Source organism: Arachis hypogaea, chromosome 20 (genome assembly GCF_003086295.3).
Source record: "Arachis hypogaea cultivar Tifrunner chromosome 20, arahy.Tifrunner.gnm2.J5K5, whole genome shotgun sequence".
Classification (NCBI taxonomy): domain Eukaryota; kingdom Viridiplantae; phylum Streptophyta; class Magnoliopsida; order Fabales; family Fabaceae; genus Arachis; species Arachis hypogaea.
This window is the reverse complement of record NC_092055.1, coordinates 80,656,466-80,665,180: the sequence shown is the minus strand read 5'-3', so window position 1 is coordinate 80,665,180 and position 8,715 is coordinate 80,656,466. Positions and strand designations below refer to the sequence as shown.

At 37.7% G+C, this 8,715-nt stretch overlaps 1 non-coding gene across 1 annotated transcript; it reads right to left on the bottom strand.

The window, feature by feature from the left end:
* Window positions 1-3,543: 3,543 nt before the first annotated feature.
* Window positions 3,544-3,651, bottom strand: LOC112787895 (small nucleolar RNA R71). Its single transcript, XR_003195281.1, has one exon. It is a non-coding gene; the product is annotated as a small nucleolar RNA R71 (small nucleolar RNA).
* Between the last annotated feature and the right edge of the window lie 5,064 nt (window positions 3,652-8,715).

Here is an 8,715-nt window from a genome sequence, read left to right as displayed (position 1 = left end):
AGTAGAAGATAACTTGGATTGAACCGGATCTAAAAACAGAATTGTATATGAGCATGAAAAGCGTTAAACAGAGAAAGTAAAATGAGAATTTAGATCTCAGGACTCAAGAGACTAGAAAACTAAGTCTAGATCTCAATGCCTTCCTAGATCCAACAAGAATAATTGCAAAGCAAATGTAAATTGCAGAGAAAGTAGATGAAGAAGCAATTAACAGAAATTTAAATTCAATTGTGCAGTAAAGAAACAAAGAGATCTCAGGATGAGATTGAAACAGAATTCCTTCAATTCTCCAACCCAAGATCCAAGACAACTGTAATTGAAATTGAAAGCAAGAAAACTAAGAGGAAGGGAATTCAATTCTCCTTCCCCCAGACTTAGAAATTAAAATTCACTCAACACCAAAAGCTCTCCGAAAACTCTCTATGAAAACTAAAAGGAAAGCTCTCTGAAAAACTTCCAAGAAAAAAACTCTTCAAAAAACTTAAATCCTATGCTATTTATACACTTTCTTCAAATGGTCTTCAAGCCTTCAATTGGGCCTTTGCTCTTGATGGAATTGGGTTGATAGAGGCCTTGGTTGATTGCTCTTGGAGTTTGGAAAAGAACCGAATTGAACCGGGTTTGGAATCATGAAAGCTTGAGTAAAAGTTTGAGTAAAAGTTTGAGGCAAACTTTTACTCAAACTTTTCACATCAGCCACCCTCTTTTGCTGATACCAACATTTGGGCAAAAGTTTGGGGTCAAACTTTTGCTCAAACGTTAGCCTCCGCTTGCACACTCATGGCGCCAACGTTTGCCAAAAAGTTAGAGGCAAACGTTGGCGCAAACTTTTGCTCTCCAGGGTGTGTTGTTCATGCGCCAACGTTTGCCAAAAAGTTTGAGGCAAACGTTGGCGCAAACTTTTGCTCTCCAGGGTGTTGATTTGTGATGCCAAAAGTTTGCCAAAAAGTTTGAGGCAAACTTTTGCTCAAGCTTTTTGCCCAAAAGTTTGCACAAAAGTTTGAGGCAAACTTTTGCTCTAGCTTTTTGCTCCCTGGTTCATTTTCACTTATTCCAAAAGTTTGAGCTAAAGTTTGAGGTAAACTTTTGCTCAAACTTTTTGTCCTCTCTTCCTCCTATCCATTCCTCCTTGCTTCAACCTTTCTCCAAGCTTTCTTCACCTATCATTAATCAACCAAACACGTCAAAGCTATGCTCAAAATCATGAGATATTCATTCTTTCATAGTATGTGACAATTATAGCATAAAACCTCATGAAATTGCATTAATTCATCTATGGTTGATTAAATCGAAGGAAGCATGAAAATCTACCCAATTGGCTTGCTTATGGCTCAAGAAAGTGCATAATTCAATTGAAAACAAAAGAAAAAGGCTAGTGAAACTAGGCTAAGATGACTTGTCATCAGCTTCCAACCAAACATTATCAAGAGCAAGCTAGTTGTTGCTAATCCACCTGCTGCAGTTCCAGATCCAAAAGATTTACATGCTAAAGCTTGACTGGCTATTAAGCCATGTCTAACCCTCAGATTGGAGCTTTAGAATAAGAGTTCAAGATTCTTGGAATTCATGTTAAAAATTTTAGAATCCTTATTTTTCTTTTTCACATTAATTTTCGAAAAATATAAAACAAAAATCCAAAAAAATTAATAAAATCATAAAAATCAAAAATATTTTGTGTTTCTTGTTTGAGTCTTGAGTCAATTTTTAAGTTTGGTGTCAATTGCATACTCATCTTGCATTTTTCGAAAATTGCATTCATGCATTCATAGTGTTCTTCATGATCTTTAAGTTGTTCTTGATAAACCTTCTTGATTGATCTTCATATTATATTGTTTTGTATTGTATGGTGTTTTTCATATGCATTCTTGAATTCCTAGTGTCTAAGCATTAAAGATTTCTAAGTTTGGTGTCTTGCATGTTTTCTTTGCATAAAAAAATTTTTCAAAAATAAGTTCTTGGTGTTCATCTTGATCTTCAAAGTGTTCTTGGTGTTCATCTTGACATTCATAGCATTCTTGCATGCATTCATTGTTTTGATCCAAAATTTTCATGCATTGCATCATTTTCATGTTTTTCTCTCTCATCATTAAAAATTCAAAAAAATCAAAAAATATCTTTTCCTTTTTCACTCATAAATTTCAAAAATTTGAGTTGACTTTTTCAACACTTTTTAAAACTTAGTTGTTTCTTATGAGTCAAATCAAATTTTCAATTTAAAAAAAAAATCTTATCTTTTTCAAAATCTTTTTCAAAAATCAAATCTTTTTCATTTTTCTTAGTTATTTTCGAAAATTCTAAAAATATTTTTTAAAAATATTTTTCTTAATTTTATCTCATAATTTTCGAAAATAACATCATCAATTAATGTTTTGATTCAAAAATTTCAAGCTTGTTACTTGCTTGTTAAGAAAGATTCAAACTTTAAGTTCTAGAATCATGTCTTGTGATTTCTTGTGAATCAAGTCATTAATTGTGATTTTAAAAATCAAATCTTTTTTAAAACTAATTTCAATCATATCTTTTCAAAAATATCTTTTTATCTTATCTTTTTCAAAAATTTGATTTTAAAATATCTTTTCTAACTTCTTATCTTCTTATCTTTTCAAAATTGATTTCAAATTTGTTTCAACTAACTAACTAACTTTTTGTTTGTTTCTTATCTTTTTCAAAACTACCTAACTAACCCTCTCTCTCTAATTTTCGAAAATATCTCCCTCTTTTTCAAAAATTCTTTTTAATTAACTAATTGTTTCAAAATTCAATTTTAATTTATTTCTTCTTTTAATTTTCGAAAATCACTAACCATTTTTCAAAAATTATTTTCGAAAACCTCCCCCTCTCATCCTCTTCTATTTATTTATTTACTTACTAACATCTCTTCCTCACCCTTGTGTTTCTTTCTTTACATTACATTCTTTTCTTCTTCTTTTCTTCTACTCACACAGGGACCTCTATACTGTGGTAAAAAGGATCCCTATTATTATTATTTTTCTGTTCCCTCTCTTTCATATGAGTAGGAGCAAGGACAAGAATATTCTTGTTGAAGCAGATCCAGAACCTGAAAGGACTCTGAAGAGGAAACTAAGAGAAGCTAAATTACAACAATCCAGCAAGCACCTTTCAGAAACTTTCGAACAGGAAGAGGAGATGGCAGCCGAAAATAATAATAATGCAAGGAGAATGCTTGGTGACTTTACTGCACCTAATTCCAATTTACATGGAAGAAGCATCTCCATCCCCACCATTGGAGCAAACAATTTTGAGCTGAAACCTCAATTAGTTTCTCTGATGCAGCAGAACTGCAAGTTTCATGGACTTCCATTTGAAGATCCTTTTCAATTCTTAACTGAATTTTTGCAGATCTGTGATACTGTTAAGACCAATGGAGTAGATCCTGAAGTCTACAGGCTCATGCTTTTTCCTTTTGCTGTAAGAGACAGAGCTAGAGTGTGGTTGGACTCTCAACCCAAAGATAGCCTGAACTCTTGGGATAAGCTGGTCACGGCTTTCTTAGCCAAGTTCTTTCCTCCTCAAAAGCTGAGCAAGCTTAGAGTGCATGTTCAAACCTTCAGACAGAAAGAAGGTGAATCCCTCTATGAAGCTTGGGAGAGATACAAGCAACTGACCAAAAAGTGTCCTTCTGACATGCTTTCAGAATGGACCATCCTGGATATATTCTATGATGGTCTGTCTGAATTAGCTAGGATGTCATTGGACACTTCTGCAGGTGGATCCATTCACCTAAAGAAAACGCCTGCAGAAGCTCAAGAACTCATTGACATGGTTGCTAATAACCAGTTCATGTACACTTCTGAGAGGAACCCTGTGAGTAATGGGACGCCTCAATATGATTTCTCAGAATCTGAATGGAATGCAAGCTGCATCCAACAGTACTCAAGAGGCGCCTTCTGAAGAAGAGGCCTATGATCCTGAAAACCCTGCAAAAGCAGAGGTGAATTACATGGGTGAACCATATGGAAACACCTATAATCCCTCATGGAGAAATCACCCAAATCTCTCATGGAAGGATCAACAAAAGCCTCAACAAGGCTTTGATAATGGTGGAAGAAACAGGTTTAGCAATAGCAAGCCTTTTTCATCATCCACTCAGCAACAGACAGAGAACTCTGAACAAAATACTTCTAATTTAGCAAACTTAGTCTCTGATCTATCTAAGGCCACTGTGAGTTTCATGAATGAAACATGGTCCTCCATTAGAAATTTGGAAGCACAAGTGGGCCAGCTGAGTAAAAGAGTCACTGAAATCCCTCCTAGTACTCTCCCAAGCAATACAGAAGAAAATCCAAAAGGAGAGTGCAAGGCCATTGAAATGATCATCATGGCCGAATCCGAGGAAGAAGGGGAGGACGTGAATCCCAAGGAGGAAGACCTCCTGGGGCGTCCAGTGATTAATAAGGGGTTTCCCTCTGAGGAACCAAAGGAATCTGAGACTCAACTAGAGACCATAGAGATTCCATTAAACCTTCTTATGCCATTCATGAGCTCTGATGAGTATTCCTCTTCTAAAGAGAATGAGGATGTTACTAAGGAGCAAGTTACCAAGTACCTTGGTGCAATCATGAAGCTGAATGCCAAATTATTTGGTATTGAGACTTGGGAAGATGAACCTCCCTTGTTCACCAATGAACTAAGTGATCTGGATCAACTGACATTGCCTTAGAAGAAACAGGATCCTGAAAAGTTCCTAATACCTTGTATCATAGGCACCATGATCTTTGAAAAGGCTCTGTGTGACCTTGGTTCAGGGATAAACCTCATGCCCCTCTCTGTAATAGAGAAACTGGGAATCTTTGGGGTGCAAGCTGCTAAAATCTCATTAGAGATGGCAGATAATTCAAGAAAACAGGCTTATGGACAAGTAAAGGACGTGTTAGTAAAGGTTGAAGGCCTTTACATCCCTACAGATTTCATAGTCCTAGATACTGGGAAGGATGAGGATGAATCCATCATCCTTGGAAGACCCTTCCTAGCCACAGCAAGAGCTGTGATTGATGTTGATAGAGACAAATTAGTCCTTCAATTGAATGAGGACTCCCTTGAGTTTAAAACTCAAGGACATCCTTCTGTAAACATGGAAAAGAGGCACAGTAAGCTTCTCTCATAACAGAGTCAACCAGAGCCCCCACAGTCAAACTCTAAGTTTGGTGTTGGGAGGCCACAACCAAACTCTAAGTTTGGTGTTGAACTCCCATATCCAAACTCTAAGTTTGGTGTTGGGGAGTCTCAACAATGCTCTGAACATCTGTGAGGCTCCATGAGAGCCCACTGTCAAGCTATTGACATTAAAGAAGCGCTTGTTGGGAGGCAACCCAATTTTTATTTATCTAATTTTAATTTATTTTTATTGTTATTTCATGTTTTATTAGGTTCATGATCATGTGGAGTCACAAAATAAATGTAAAAATTGAAAACGGAATCAAAAACAGCAGAAGAAAAATCACACCCTGGAGGAGGATCTCACTGGCGTTTAAACACCAGTAAAGAGCATCTGTCTGGCATTCAACGCCAGAACAGAGCGTGTTTCGGGTGTTGAACGCCAGAAACAAGCAGCATCCTGGCGTTCAGACGCGAGAAATGCACAGTGAAGAAGAGCTGGCGCTGAACGCCAGAAACAAGCATCTGGGCGTTGAACGCCCAGAACAAGCATCAATTCGGCGTTTAAACGCCAAAATTACATGCAAAGGCATTTTACATACCTAATGGGTGCAAGGATGCAAATCCTTGACAACTCAGGATTTGTAGACCCCACAGGATCCCCACCTACCTCCACTCACTCTCTTCCCTCTTCTCAATGTTCATCCTCTCTTCCCAATAAACACTCTTCCCCAAAACTCTTCACCAATCACCTCAATCTCTCTTCCCTATCACCACTTTACCACTCACATGATCCACTCTTCCCCATAAACCTACCTCATAAACTCTACCTACCTTCAAAATTCGAAATCAATTTCCCACCCAAAACCCACCCTTATGGCCGAACCTTACCCCCCCTCCCTTCCCTATATATAGCCCTCCATTCTTCCTCATTTTCACACCACACAACCCTCTCTTCTCTTCTTGGCCGAATACACCTTTCCCTCCTCTCCTCCATATTTTCTTCTTCTTCTTCATCTATTCTTTCTTCTCTTGCTCGAGGGCGAGCAAAATTCTAAGTTTGGTGTGGTAAAAACATAAGATTTTTGTTTTTCCATTACCATTGATGGAACCTAAGACCGAAGAATCCTCTAGAAATGGGAAAGGGAAGACAAAAGCTTCCACCTCCGAGCCATGGGAGATGGAAAGATTTATCTCCAAAGCTCATCAAGACCACTTCTATGATGTTGTGGCCAAGAAGAAGGTGATCCCCGAGGTCCCTTTCAAACTCAAGAGAAATGAGTATCTAGAGATCCGACATGAGATCCATAGAAGAGGTTGGGAAGTTCTAACAAACCCCATCCAACAAGTCGGAACTCTAATGGTTCAAGAGTTCTATGCTAATGCATGGATCACAAGGAACCATGATCAAAGTAAGAATCCGAACCCAAAGAATTATCTCACCATGGTTCGGGGGAATTACTTAGATTTTAGTCCAGAAAATGTAAGGTTGGCGTTCAAATTGCCAATGATGGAAGAGAACGCACGCCCCTACACAAGGAGAGTCACCTTTGATCAAAGGTTGGACCAAGTCCTCATGGACATATGTGTGGAAGGAGCTCAATGGAAGATTGACTCAAAAGGTAAACCGGTTCAACTGAGAAGACTGGACCTTAAGCCTATAGCTAGAGGATGGTTGGAGTTCATTCAACGCTCAATCATTCCCACTAGCAACCGGTCTGAAGTTACTATAGACCGGGCCATCATGATTGGAGAAGAGGTGGAGGCTCATGAGATTATACCTCAAGAACTGTACAAGGTGGCTGACAAGTCCTCCACTATGGCAAGGTTAGCTTTTCCTCACCTCATTTGCCATCTATGCAATTCGGCTGGGATTGACATAGAAGGAGACATTCCCATTGAGGAAGAGAAGCCCATCACTAAGAAAAGGATGGAGCAAACAAGAGAGCCCATTCATGGAGCTCAAGAGACGCATGAAGCTCATCACCATGAGATCCCGGAGATGCCTCAATTGCATTTCCCTCCACAAAACTATTGGGAGCAAATCAACACCTTCCTAGGAGAATTAAGTTCCAACATGGGACAATTAAGGGTGGAACATCAAGAGCACTCCATCATCCTTCATGAAATTAGAGAAGATCAAAAAGCAATGAGGGAGGAGCAACAAAGACAAGGAAGAGACATAGAAGAGCTCAAGGACATCATTGGTTCCTCAAGAAGGAAACGCCACCATCACTTAGGTGGACTCATTCCTTGTTCTTAAATTCTCTGTTTTTTGGTTTTCTTTATGATTAAGTGCTTATCCATGTTTGTGTCTTATTACATGATCATTAGTATTTAGTAACTTTGTCTTAAAGTTATGAATGTCCTATGAATCCATCACCTATCTTAAATGAAAAATGTTTTAATTCAAAAGAACAAGAAGTACATGAGTTTCGAATTTATCTTTGAACTTAGTTTAATTATATTGATGTGGTGACAATACTTTTTGTTTTCTGAATGAATGCTTGAACAGTGCATATGTCTTTTGAAGTTGTTGTTTAAGAATGTTAAATATGTTGGCTCTTGAAAGAATGATGACAAGGAGACATGTTATTTGATAATCTAAAAAATCATAAAAATGATTCTTGAAGCAAGAAAAAGCAGCAAAGAACAAAGCTTGCAGAAAAAAAAATAGCGAAAAAAAATATAGAAAAAGAAAAAGCAAGCAGAAAAAGCCAAAGCTCTTAAAACCAAAAGGCAAGAGCAAAAAGCCAATAACCCTTAAAACCAAAAGGCAAGGGTAAATAAAAAGGATCCCAAGGCTTTGAGCATCAGTGGATAGGAGGGCCTAAAGGAATAAAATCCTGGCCTAAGCGGCTAAACCAAGCTGTCCCTAACCATGTGCTTGTGGCGTGTAGGTGTCAAGTGAAAACTTGAGACTGAGCGATTAAAGTCAAGGTCCAAAGCAAAAAAAAGAGTGTGCTTAAGAATCCTGGACACCTCTAATTGGGGACTTTAGCAAAGCTGAGTCACAATCTGAAAAGGTTCACCCAATTATGTGTTTGTGGCATTTATGTATCCGGTGGTAATACTGGAAAACAAAGTGCTTAGGGCCACGACCAAGACTCATAAAGTAGCTGTGTTCAAGAATCAACATACTGAACTAGGAGAATCAATAACACTATCTGAACTCTGAGTTCCTAATAGATGCCAATCATTCTGAACCTCAATGGATAAAGTGAGATGCCAAAACTATTCAAGAGGCAAAAAGCTACAAGTCCCACTCATCTGATTGGAGCTATGTTTCATTGATAGTTTGGAATTTATAGTATATTCTCTTCTTTTTATCCTATTTGATTTTCAGTTGCTTGGGGACAAGCAACAATTTAGGGTTGCCTCCTGATGAGCGAATAATTTATACGCTTTTTGGCATTGTTTTTAGTATGTTTTTAGTAGGATCTAGTTACTTTTAGGGATTTTTTCATTAGTTTTTATGTTAAATTCACATTTCTGGACTTTACTATGAGTTTGTGTGTTTTTCTATGATTTTAGGTATTTTCTGGATGAAATTGAGGGACTTGAGCAAAAATCAGATTCAGAGGTTGAAGAAGGACTGCT